The sequence below is a fragment of the Nelumbo nucifera genome, chromosome 6 (assembly GCF_055504915.1).
Source record: "Nelumbo nucifera cultivar China Antique chromosome 6, China Antique-T2T, whole genome shotgun sequence".
In the NCBI taxonomy this organism is placed as follows: Eukaryota; Viridiplantae; Streptophyta; class Magnoliopsida; order Proteales; family Nelumbonaceae; genus Nelumbo; species Nelumbo nucifera.
In genome coordinates, this window is record NC_142654.1 from 6,002,096 (window position 1) to 6,015,500 (window position 13,405).

Sequence of the window (13,405 nt, forward strand, 5' to 3'; positions counted from 1 at the left end):
AAAAAAAAAAAAAAACCAAGTGGCAGTTCTTTATATAAATAGTATGACTATTAAATATTAGGGATGAGTTATATTTCGAGCGCTTGTGAGACAGGATACCAGAACTTCCTCTTCCATCATTGACTTGAGGGGCCAATTCCTCGATCTAGAATTGTTGACTCAGCTTAGGATTAACCTTTCAATTCCAACCCAAATAGTGATTTTCCATCCAGGTTTAAAATATCCACACACGGATAAAAAAAATTGTGTATTGTACGTTTATAATGGTTGATATACTACATATTTCTTTCGGTTTGATATTTACAGTTGGATTTTGTCATATTTGTTAGGATGAATATTATTATATTAACAGTTGAAATTGTTAATATTTCCTAAGGCTTTGTTTGTTTTCATTACAATTTTATTTGCACTAATACAATTGCATTGATGTACAAATAAAAAAAAAAAGGTGTAAATTCTAGTTCACCTTTGCTTAGGATTTTACTTTACTATCCATTTAACTTAAATAGTCTGAACCGATGTTTGGCATTCCGGCGTTGCATGCTTGAATTTGCATTTAATGTACAAAGTATTGTACGTGCTTCAGGCCGAAACGCATGGAAGGTACCAAATACCACTTTAATTTTTTGTTGGAAGAGTTTCCGCCAGATGTTTTTGACAATTTGAACGATCTGGATCAACCAGTTAATTACTCTCGTTTCACAATCATGGTAGATCCGTCAACCAAGCCAGAAATCAATTCCAATTAATTCTCAAACAAGGTTACAGATTGACAATGGAGGTGGTGAAAACAAAGAAATGAAACAAGAAAAAAATGGGAAATGGGTGGAAAGAAAGGGAAGAAGGAAAAAAGAATTGAGAACTAGAATCCATAAAAACAAGAAATTAGCAATGTATCATATAACCATTAGAAGAAATAAACCCAGATCGTTCTGTTTACATCCCTTTTCCGTCTTTATTGAGCTCAGTCTCAGTGCATGATATAGGTGAGCACCAGAGCAGCTAACATCAACACATATGCTATTCCTTGGTCTATGGCAATTCCTGCAAAAACACCCAGTATATGATTGATTATTAACAAAAGCTCATTCAATCGTTTTCTTTCTTTACTCCTCCAGAGTCTAGTCATATTTAAGCTTAAGAATTTCACCTACTGAGCCAGGAGAAGAAGCTCCATTCCAAGGATCATTCATTATCCTTCATGATTAAAAAAACAGAGAAAAATAAAACAAGAGAGGATTGGAAAAGAAATGGATTTGGGTTGAGAAGACGAACCATCGCTTGTAGGAGCAGGAGCAGGACCCTGAGCGTTGATGGCAGGGAGCAACAGGACCAGGAAGAAAGCCAGAACGGCCATTGTTGCAGAAGAAACTCTCGTCAATTCCATTTGAATCCCTATTAAAACTGGCTCTGCCTCTACTCCTCTTTTTGATACTTCACTATTCTCTCTACTTGATTCCCGTGTCTCGTCTCGTTGTGCCTTCCTCTCCAGACTCCCCCAATATATACACACACACAACACAACGCAGGGTCTGAGACGTCTGGCTTCGCTCGGAGAAGCCAATTACCTTGTTTGGCTCAGGATTCAGGAGCGTTGGGGGGGGAGAAAGAGAATCTCAGAAGAAGAAAAGGCAGAGCCAGTCTGGCTGACAACTGTTGTCAGACTACAAGCATTAGGAAACCCACATGGACCGCTAGATGTGGGACACGTGTACGGGTGACATCTGTTGCACGTTCTCAGCTATTATTGTGCTGGTTGCTCGGGGCCCTACTCAATGATCCATCGAATTAGTGCCAAAAAGGCCTCAACTCAATGATTGCCTTTTAATATTCAATTCATTATTATTCCTTGGCTTCCCGTTCCCGGCCTTTTTTGTTTTTCAAATTTCAAAAACCGGATTCTGCTGGGGCCGTTAACGGCGGCATGGATCTCTGCTACTTCGGACTTTCCGCATGTCTGCCGCGCACCGTCGGATACGATCATGAGGCAACGTTGGGCCCATGTTAAATGATCGACTTGAATGAAACAGTGGTCAAAGTCAAATCAGGATCTATTTAGAGTCCGCCGTCCACATGGGAGGAGAAATCGTTCATATTCCTTTGAGTAGGACGGTTTTGCCAAAAGATAAAAGATATAAAAGAAAGGGAGACGTTACGTCGTACCTCAGGCTCAGTAGTTGATTCTGTCATCACTGTACTGTACGCTCTGTCTCTCTGAGGCTCGCTGTAATTGAGCTTATCATAAGCATATCACGTGAACCAGTATCCTTTGGTTCTGCCCGTATCATGTGGTTATCAACTAGCAATAATTGGAGGAGAAATCAGCTACTCCACTCCAAAACTGTGAAATCACGGCCTTCGATGCATTGCTGTGGCCCAAGGTGGGGGGCCATATCAATCCATCGAGGGCTGTGATTCACGATTTTAGCCTAGTGCTACTCCACTGGAAGTAGCTGATTTTTGAACAATAATCCAACCCTCAGATATGCGGTGTTAGAGGGTTGGGACGTGTTTTGTTGGCAGAAGACCTCAAAATTATCAGACCATTAAAATATGGCTTTATATTTTGATGGTTCTTGCTTTGTAATCTATTTACCAACTGGGGTGGGGGATGAAGTTACTCAAACAAAAGCTTTGCTCTGAGGTGATTACCCTCAAAAGAAATACACGTTTAAACATCAGACTAGAGTATAAAGAAATGGAAATTGTATAACATACATTCTAGTAAATGGAGCTGCATTCAATACAGGGGAAATTGATAGAATGAAATATAAGGAGAAATGCTTAGGTTTTCTCATGGGCCGGAAACATTGGAAGAGAAGAGACAGAAAATAGTTAAGTGTGATCATGGTTCCTACCTTCTTGTGGAACATCAAAACTTATAATGTATACAAATAGCTGTATCCTGTATGTGGGATTTTTATTATTAAGGACAACGTGCATATCAAACGAATCAGGGGATAGAAATCATAGAATACCTCCTTGTAGCGTTGTACATGTGCTCAAGTTGTTATTTGGCTTTAAGAAAATTGTTTGAACAACCACTGCCATGGAGTTAGTTAAGATGTTGCCTGTAAGATGGTTTACATATAATAATCAGATACCATGAAAAACATTAAGAACTTGCATTCAATTTACTGATGAAACAGAAGGAAAGTGAATTAGAGATGTGTCAAAGGTAAGACCTGTCCATCCATTGGCTGCAGCAAAGAGCAACTGAAATTGTGATTCTATGCCCATGTGAAAAATAAAAAGGATTATTATGTATAAGAGACAGAGAAACTTGAGAGAAGTAGCACGCATTTTCCTGCCTAAGGAATACAAAATAAGAGCATGAATACAAAATCTTGATAAATTCTCAGTATTGGGAGTGTTAATTCTAGATATAACGCTTCATAGGCAACTGGATCATTGTCTGCATATCTCCTCATTTCTACCCTAAAAAACGAGATCACATAGTTTATACCTACGAGGGAAAGTTTGATTCACAGGGTGGATAACAAAGGGGCTTTATACACATACGGATTCCTCACTATCATTATTTAAGCCATCCTTTGCTTGATAAGTTTGGCAAAACGTTTCTGCCTTCAACTTCTGTTTTTGGTTTGCGCCTTTGCGGTATACATTTCTCAATTGTAAAATAGCAAACTCATTTATAATCAAAGATGGAGATAAGAACAAGTACAAGCTTTTATTGAGCCACATGCCTACAGCCTACAGCCTACAGCTATAGAAAAAGAGGAGAAACAAAAAAAGTTTACCAAGTAAACCAAAATTCACAAATAATATCCCACATACAATAATATGAGAGAAAATCCAAGTCAGATGGAGGAATTCCAAGTTTCAACCAGCACACATTTAATGTCATTTGCTTGGAAAGAAAATCTAATCTTATTATTGCAACTGTTTTCTGAAGGCATATACTCACAGAACTTTGTCTTGTCTTTTGAAACAAGGCCTCATCCACTAAACTTTGGACAACATCCTTCATAGACTGTCTGATATATAAAACCCTTCTTGGGGCTTCTAGGAGTATTTCCTTGAAGAAAGTTGGAAGAATAAACAAAAGAAAAGTTTATCTATAACATTACCATATGCAGACAAAGGAAAGTTTATCTCGGCCAAGTGCATATTTGCCTAGGCTTTTTACATTTCATCACCACAGCCCCCATCCCACCCCCAAAAAAGGAAAACTCAAAGAAGATAAAGCAGACAAAGAAGTGTCTGAGGGGAAGCTGTGGTAAGAAGTGAAAATCCAAGCATTACGGTAATGCAGGCATCACCATAAGGACCATTCTCACATTTTTCCCAAAACAAAGTGGTTTTACTTGTTCTTGGGAGAGGTAGCAAGTAGCTTACAATGATACCACTCTGAACCCATTAAGCAAATGATTGGATTTGATACTGTAAATGACAAAACAAAAGAAGCATAAGGGATGTAACCTCTCACAGGGCTGCAAAAGGACCAGATTGGATTTGATCCATCAATATTTGGATTTCAATCAAATCTTATATGTTGGGTTAAGGTTGGATTTGGATATTGTGTACCACTAATAGATTGAACAAAACTGATCAACATATCATACATTTTCATTAGAAATGACTTTGATGTCGTATATCATGAACAAAATGATATAAAAATAAATCCTATGAGACTTGAACCCATGGCTTTCTGGTAAACATAAAGCATCGGAACCAACTTTACTGGGAATCTTATGTATCATGTACATGAGATCAGATTGAGATGGAACCCTAATTGATCTAATAATAAACGGATCATATTTGGATTACCTTTAATGGATCAGACTCAAATTGGGGCAAACGGATGGTGTTTGCAGCCTTAAAACTCCCAAAATTTCAAACCCAAAGACAATGTGATTCCATCGTACTGCTTCAAGCTGACAATGAAATGGATTTTTCTGTCCTATAACTAATTACTATTTCATGTTGACCGCTTAAGAGAGTGCACAAAAGACTATGATAAGCAATATAGATATAGAGGAAACTTTCAAGCATATACTATACTGTTGACATTCCAAGTTGCCCCTTAAGAAAAGGTTATCAAGTCCCAGTTCATCATGATAATAACACATTTATAGTTCATCTGATTAGAATTAAAAGTATTATATTACAATAAAACATGAGAATCTACATCGGCATCCAGGGAAGACAAATCCCAGTTAGCATTTACATATTTGCATACAAATAATCCACATAATCTGTTTTTGAAACGGAAGACAAATAATCCAGTTGGCTGCAACGGAATCATTCTAGCCATCTTATGGATCCATTTAGTTGGGTGTGGACCAGCAACAACATGCTCATGAGTTATACTAACAGTCAGTCTGGAAGGTAAGAAAGAGCTTTTACATACACTTTAACGGCTGCCCTGTTTTGCTGGTTTTTGAAATGGACCAATCCAACATTTGTCATCCTCTACTGCTTTTTCCTATCTACTTCTGAAGATTTCCAATTCAGTGTAGGGCTGTCTTCTAACCGATGATCATGAGATTCAAGTGGTGCCTTGTTGTTGTCTACAACCCCTAGTGTAGGGAGATCCAAACGAACTATGTACTCTGAGTCCACCACGGTACCACCCCAACATTTTTGGTTCGGTCACTCTGAGCACAGTAACCAAGTTGCATATCATGGATTAAGTCATTCTGGACCATATACCATGCACAACGCCAGGCTGCCCTTGAGAAAACTGGTGCCATCATTTCTACCCACCCTATGCATGGAGGAGCTGTACTACTGTCATCACACCTCTTCCCACTTCCTTTTAACTTGTAAATCCTTCTGTGCACTCCCCATCTTGAGAATTTATCTTTGGAGTCTCTGGCCGTGAATGCACTCCCAATCAAGAAGGGCTACACAAATCAAAGTAGCTGTAAGGAGACCGCGGGGACACGATCTACCTTTCGGATCCACCAGTAGAGAAACATAACTTGGTATCCTCATCTTCCATGAAACTAGGAATCATCTAAATGATATGAAGAACAGCTGCTTTCCGGTTTCCATCTCAAGAAGTCAAGCAACCTTAGTTTGAACTGTAGAAGTCAGAAGCTGCTGCTGCTACAGAGAGAGAAACAATCTGACCACGCGAAGAAAAGCAACGTCGTGGGGCGAATAGAGGGGTCCCACAGCAGCATTTTCGATATGATGCATTCACGTCTATGCAGAGCGGTGGAGATTTAGAAGGCGAGTGTAGCGTGGCTGTTTGCAAAACAGCCTGGGCTCTTTAAAGCTTGCAAGTTAAGAACAGTCTTCCAGGTGCAATGTGATTTTAGGACGCATACCATTTACAGAGATGCTGGGGGCGGTAAGGAAATTATAATATCTCTAATACATGACCAGATTGAAATAAATAAAAAGATTTGAACTTCTTGAAAACTAAGAATTCAAGACAAATTTATGGCTTACTCACAGTGAAAAAGTCTTGGGACTCGTAAAAGATTTTAAGGATCTGCTCTCGCTTCTCTTCCGAAGATAGCTCCCTTTTCGTGGACATTGCAGTAAACAAAGAGAGAAAAGGAAAAGGAGTAATTAGATTTCCTCATCAAATATGCCGATCATTCGAAAGGGTGGACTAAACGAGGAGCTCCGGACCGGTTCTCAATTTATGGGGCGGCCAACATAATTCATTAGAGAAATTGAGAAAAGCCGGGAATAGTAACGTTACGTTTCTTCTACAGATTGAATCTACTTTTGGACAAACTTACAGTACCCGATCATAAGCAGAAGAAAAAGAAAACCAAAGAAATAGAAAGACTGAAACAGGTTTCAATATTGGAGAAGATCATCCTATTTCCTCCAATTCATTCTACTCTGCAGATTTCAATCAAACAAACAGATAATTAGCTCTACAGAGCATCGGAATACCATTTCAACGGCAAAGCCCTTGACTCAAGTCTAGATCCAAAAGGAATTCAAATGAAACTGCGTTCTATCTGTAAATTAAATCCAGAGAGTTCAATTTAGTTGGTTAGAACTTAGAGATGGAGATATTTTCCTCTGCTTGTGGTAGTTAGTTAGTAGTTACGGAAGAGAAAGAGCCCATCAGCCTAAAAGGCAACAACGCGCGGGAGCTTTTAAAATGTTTTCGCTTGGCAGGAGAGTTTTCTGTTTTTTATTTTTTGAATTGGCTGATTGTTGGGTTGGGCTGGGCTATTCCCTTAGGAATTAAGGAAAATGGATATGGGCTGGACTGGGCCAGGATCAGACACCGGGGCTAACATTCAATCTGCGTTCCGCCATCATTCTGTATTTCTGTTTATTCACGGGAGATGTTCCCGATGCATATGTACCTGTGAGGTCGGTGTGAGGCGCCCTCTGTGAGGAGCAGATCTCAATTCTCTCATTGCTTCCTACTAGTTCTATACCTGTTGATGGGCCGCTCAAAAATCAGCTTACTCCACTTGGGCGAAAACCGTAAATGATGGCCCTTGATGTATTGATGATGGCCCACAGAAATGAATCAAAGGCCGTAATTTCACGATTTTAGCCCAGCGCGGAGTAACTGATTTCTCCTCGGGCTTGGGTGGTTGAGCTTTTGCCAAAACTTAGATGGGCCTGGCCCAAAACCTAAGCCCAAAGCAGTGTAAAATGTTCATGAATATTTCCAACTACTCCATTACTTTCTAAAATTCAATGTGGACGGGGTAAGTGCATTGCAACGGCTCCATTCCATATTAATATTATTCAGGCATTGGCATCGTCATTAGGAATTGGAAATGGGACTTTGTTTTTGCTTGTGCAATCAAAGTGGGCGGGGTGTCTTTGTGTTGAGAAATTGAAGCCCAAATGCCCAATCAGTATTTTTTTAGAGCTTCATTTTTTACCAAGGTTTTAAAAACTGACTCAGGTTCTTCTGGCCATTGGTTTTTGGATCGATGGTTTAACCGTCTGGCTTGAATGGATGGTCCATTCCAACAAAAAAAATTTAAAAAATTGAAAAAATAAAAAATAATCAAAAACTGTTGAACAGATCGAATGAATTGATAATTCAACTGCCAAGGTTAATGGATCGTTAACCAATTCAACAGTTTTTGGTAAAAGAGAACCAAATACGTAAACAATTTTCAGTCCAAAAGGTCTAATCGTCTGTATAACAACAGTTGGAAAACATTATTTTTTGACAGATAACTTGGTTGAAGTAACATCATTGTAGAAAGTGACTGTCTATCTTAAAATCAAACTCCTGTTGGAGGGCTATGAGCTGTACATAAGTAATCGTACATGATAAACCTGTATTATTTGGTGGCTATTCCTATGAACCGTACCCATGGACAATCAAGCCACAGATCGACAAACCTGTATTATTTACATTAATTTTTATACATGAAAAAGTAATCGTACTTAATAAGTTGTTGGGACATGTTTTTAACATGAAGAATGACCATCCACCATTCCAACTATCCCACGGGCAACGTTGAAGTAACAAAGAGAAAGGACCACATATCTTTTCATTTAAAAAATGGTCTGGAGTTGCATTCCATTAGACAGTTTAAACCGTGCATTGCTTTGATTTGTAGGCTGTAATTTGGTAGATATGATAAATAGGAACTCATCTTTGGATGCTTTGCCTATTCTGAAAATCGGCTTTATAATAATAACATTTGAAAAGCTTTGCCGATCCGATCTATGTATATATTAACCATTATTTCTTGAGCACCACTTGGGGGTAAGAATTATCAAATGTTCGATCGATCTAAGTTGATTTTAGGATCCAACGTTGCCTGGGTATGATAGGTAATTGGTAGAGTAGTTTTCAGTTCACACCTCGGAGTAGATGACCCATTACGTTGTTGGTCTATTACTATCAAACGGGATTTCTTACTCATTTTTCTTAATAGAGATGTGTGCTTGCAATTCACGATAGATAAAGAGTGGATAAGAAAATTGAGTAAGAAATCTGGGTTCTATTACTATAGCTAATTTGAAATCAGCTTTCAAAAAGGTTCTGGACAAAAGAAAGTGTTAGAAAAAAATGATGCCACGACCCATGACCAACTCAACTCTATTTAACATTTTTTTTTGGTTATTTCTAAAATCTTGTCTACGTACGGCCGGATATACCCAAGTGGGATAGTGGGATCTCACTATGGAATGTTCTGCGACCTTGTTTCATACATTGTATGTGTCATGAAAATGATGGAAAAGCTTAACATCTGTTGCTACTTTATCAAATATCAACAGGATTTCCAAAACCAAAAAGATTAAAAAAAAAACCCCTCAAAACTGCCCCTTATAGGAAGGCAAGTGTTTGATGCATATTCATTAGGGCTGTAATTAATAGGCGGGTGGGATTTGGATCAGATCTAACCACATCCAAATCCGGTCAAATTTTGAAGACTTAAAAACGAAATTTGATTGGATATAGGGGTTTCGGGTCAGATTTGGGTCCTATCAAATTTTGTAGCATAATTAGTAGGGGTGTGTTTGGATTGTTGTGGCAGAAGTGCTAAAGCCATTCTATTATACACTGAACTGAGGGAAAAAATAAATATGGCTAAAAATCCTTTTTTTTTTTTTTTTCACACAGCCTAAGAGAAACCCTAGAAGTTGGTCCATATGAAAGTATAATGCGGAATGCTGGCACCCAGCTTTATGCTACCATTATTGAGATTGGGCCTTTTTCTTTTATGTACTTGATAACTACAATTTGCTGCGCAAACAGCATAAGTCAATGTCCTGAAAAGTTTTCTTTCCCTTTGATTTGGTTTAATTTGAGAAGAATATAAATATAAATACGTACAATGCAAAACCTTATATTTTGTATTTTAAACCTCATATCTGCATTATATATATATATACTCTTTCTAAATTAAGCCTTACATGAATATTAGGGCTGTCATGACTCACCACCCGATCTGACATCCAATCCGATAATTTGTTTACATAATCAGATTGGATTTATTCTATATGAATAAGTTAATAAATGGTTTTTTTCTTAATTTTAAAGGATAGTAAAGTGGGCTTTCTATTTTGATTATTAATAATACGTTTTTTTTCTTTTTTTTTTAACAAAAAATTTCATATTATTATAGTTAATACATCTTAATTAGAACGATAATTATTGATTTCTGGAGGTTGAGTGATTGTATCGTTAGGTTAGATATTTAGAAGAGGATTATTGTATACATACCATTTTTTTTTGTATACATACATTGACTTTGAAGTTTGAACTGTTTATTTATTTGAAGGGTGTATGAAAATCAATGATCATTTTAGCTAGGATTCATCTATCATGGACATTTGCCATCTCTTAGGTGGGACCCATTTAATAGTAGATCCTGATAGCTAGTTATGGGCTAAGGCCCATCAACGGTGCTATGGCTAATGGCTCCACATCTAAGACAACCTCCATTATTATAACCAGAGTTCTGTCAATATTGACTTTTAAGGTGGGTAACTAATTACCTTTGTAAAGGTACTGAGGGGCTCATGGAAGTCATGTTTTAATTGGATTGTTTTTAATAAATTTTGATTATTCCATAGATGCTTACGTAATAGACTTTTTTTTTTTTTTATGAACTTGTGAACAACTTTTCTACAAACCTTTTCTCTTATTTTCTAAAGATGCAAATTGGGTCCTGGTCTGTTGATACGGTGGTCGGATAAAGCAACTGGGGCTTTTTTACTTCTCTCTCTTGCGCACCGAGCTGTTGTTGGTCCAATGAGGCTCCTCTCGGTTCTTGAGAGTCAAATCTAGTGATGTCATGACTGATGAACTAAACTTCTTTTGAGAATCTATTTCCTACTGGTTGCCGAGGAGCAGTTAATAATTAAGAAATTCACAAAGTCACAAGCCAGAAAAGAATCAAATCTATCAATTTAACCATCCAATTAGGCTTATTTGTATCATAATTAAGCTCTTTCGATCCCTATGTTTGAAATCTATTAATGCATTTCATTGATCAAAAAGAATATCGATGAGCTAGAAGGTAAGCCACAGAAACCCATGCAGATCTCTCAATTTCAATTTTTGGGTATTTAAGGGAACAAATTCCCTGCTGGTTTTGGTAGCCAGGCATCCTTTAATTTGCTTAACAAGGTCTAAAAGAGCTTTCTTAATTCTTATATATTATCCCACCCAAATAGAGAAACCCTAAACCCTAACTCTTGCTTTAAACTGTCCAAAGGGTTCAGACTTGATTAGGATAGGTGAATAGCACTCTCACGACCAGGAAGTCAATTACCATTTGCTATGCTTTGAGAGCCTCAAACATGATCAATAATTGTATAAACTGAATTTGTGATGCTTGAAAATATATTTTTTTTTTTCATACCCAATAATTAATTAATGTTTTAATGGGGGGGGGGGGGGCAATAATGGGAGAATCTTTGGAAAGGAAGAAAGTTCAAGGAAGTAAAGGACGAGGTAGTAAAGCTTACGTGGGAGTTCACTAGACCTTGACTTCATGCCACATTTGTTAGGGCAACATTTCTTTAATTAAAGCTACCACTCTTTTTTGTCGTCACACAAGAGGCAACTCGACCACCCCACACACACAAAAAAAAACAAAAACAAAAACAAAAACAAAAACAAAAACAAAATCAAAGAACTGCTTTGTCACTAAATCAGTTAGCTGTTCAAGCATACCCCTTGAGACCTTAAATTCTGATTGTTGAATCATGTTTCAGTTCTCACCATATCATCACTTCTTGGTGGCCATATACTTCAATCTCTCTCTCTCTCTCTAACTGAAGAAAAATTAATTACAGAGGTCATTTAGTCACAAAGTTGATCAAAAGATTAACAAAAACCAATGAAAAGTTGTAATCCATTTACTGGTCAGAGAGGGCAAGGAGAAGCCGCCGCCTGTCAGATGGTCCATGCAAAAAGCCAAAGAAGAGTATATTAATTTCAACTAAACTGGGCAGACTCGTTATGAACAAAGTAATATGTTCAATCCTAGCATGCCATGCCATATGAAATGCATGTATCTATGGAAACACAGTTGATGCATTTATTGATTTTGTTGAAATCTGTATCAACAATATTTTTCCACTCTGATCATCATTTCAACAAATTTGATTTTAGTTTTCTAGCCTGGAGACTCCTCCTAGTCCTAATAAAGTCATCATTTTCCTTGTGAAATTATGCATTTTCAGAGGTGAAACTATGGGCATACATGTTTCAAAATAATTACCCATCGATTGGTCCAGTTCTTCTGCTGGTTAATTAACAGATTTCAAGCAATTCTAATCTCAAATATTCAATTCTAACTAACAAGTAGTTAATAAATTAATCAAGGGATGTTCGTAAGGATTCCTCCTGTCTGTTCCATTGTAGTGGATAAGGATGTTAGTCAAATTTCTGAATTTTTTTTTTCTTCTGCTTAGTTGGTAAGTCATGTAAGGTATGGCTATAGTAAGAGTGGAACCCATATGACAGAGTGTCTACTCTAAGCTATGCCATACAACTCAACAAGATAAATGCGTCGCTATCCATTTTTTTTTTTCTTTCAAGATTACTTGTATCTTGTTATGTATCCTTCTTCTCAGAAAAGAGGGTGATGTTAAGACTTGAAGGGCCAGGTCGTTAGGACATTTTTCAAAGGTGACATGACACCCCCACCATACAATAATTTGTTTATTGATGGAAATTTTCAGTTTTCATTCTTGAATATTTTGAGAGGTTTAATTATTTTAGCCTCTCTTAATTATATTTTACAATTAAAGCTTTATTTTCCCTTGTCTTTGTATATATAAGAAAACAAATTAAAGGGTGGAAATCAAAGATTCTTCTGTAAAATAATGGATGATATATTTCAGTCTGAAAATTCCATCTGTTTTATGGAGAAACAAAGGCAGCCCAAGAGGAAAAACATATATATATATATATCCTTCTTTCCCAATATATGATTTGTTGATTTAGATGGCTGGTGGTGGATGGGGTTAGCTATTACTCTATTAGTATATATTTTAAGAGGTGATGAAAAGACATCCTACCTTCCAACACATTTGCTTCCCAATTGTCCCTCATATGGTCAAAGAATGTTGCTTATGACAATTCTATTCCATGTATGTGTGCATGTATGTATGCACAGTTATACAGATTTCTATCTCTACGTTTGCATGCATGAGAAATTGACCAGCTAAACATATCTAGAACGATTGTGTTGATGTAATTAAAGTTAATATTAAGTAGAGGTTAACACAGAATATGTGCCTATGACTCTCCAAAGACCAATGAGGTGAATTTTCTGGGGAAGCTCCATTGAGAGAGAGAGAGAGTCCTTTATAGTTGGTGTCTGAGGGGGACGTTTTCTTCCTCTTTGAATTGGCCGTCGCATGCAACTTTGGTGACCACTGACCAGCCAGGAAAAGAATAATAATTAAATAAACAAATAAATAAAACCCATAATTGCAGAAAGCATCCAATTCACATTTATGCGCA

The 13,405-nt window shown here is 37.3% G+C and overlaps 2 long non-coding RNA genes across 2 annotated transcripts; both read right to left on the bottom strand.

The window, feature by feature from the left end:
• Positions 1-711: 711 nt before the first annotated feature.
• Positions 712-1,414, bottom strand: LOC148790577 (uncharacterized). The gene is made up of 3 exons (XR_016077243.1): positions 1,276-1,414; positions 1,151-1,197; positions 712-1,044 (listed from the first exon to the last, which is right to left on the bottom strand). It is a non-coding gene; the product is annotated as an uncharacterized LOC148790577 (long non-coding RNA).
• A 6-nt stretch (positions 1,415-1,420) lies between these two features.
• On the bottom strand, positions 1,421-4,840 carry LOC104604452 (uncharacterized). The gene is made up of 3 exons (XR_016077245.1): positions 3,186-4,840; positions 2,979-3,071; positions 1,421-2,299 (listed from the first exon to the last, which is right to left on the bottom strand). It is a non-coding gene; the product is annotated as an uncharacterized LOC104604452 (long non-coding RNA).
• Positions 4,841-13,405: the final 8,565 nt, after the last annotated feature.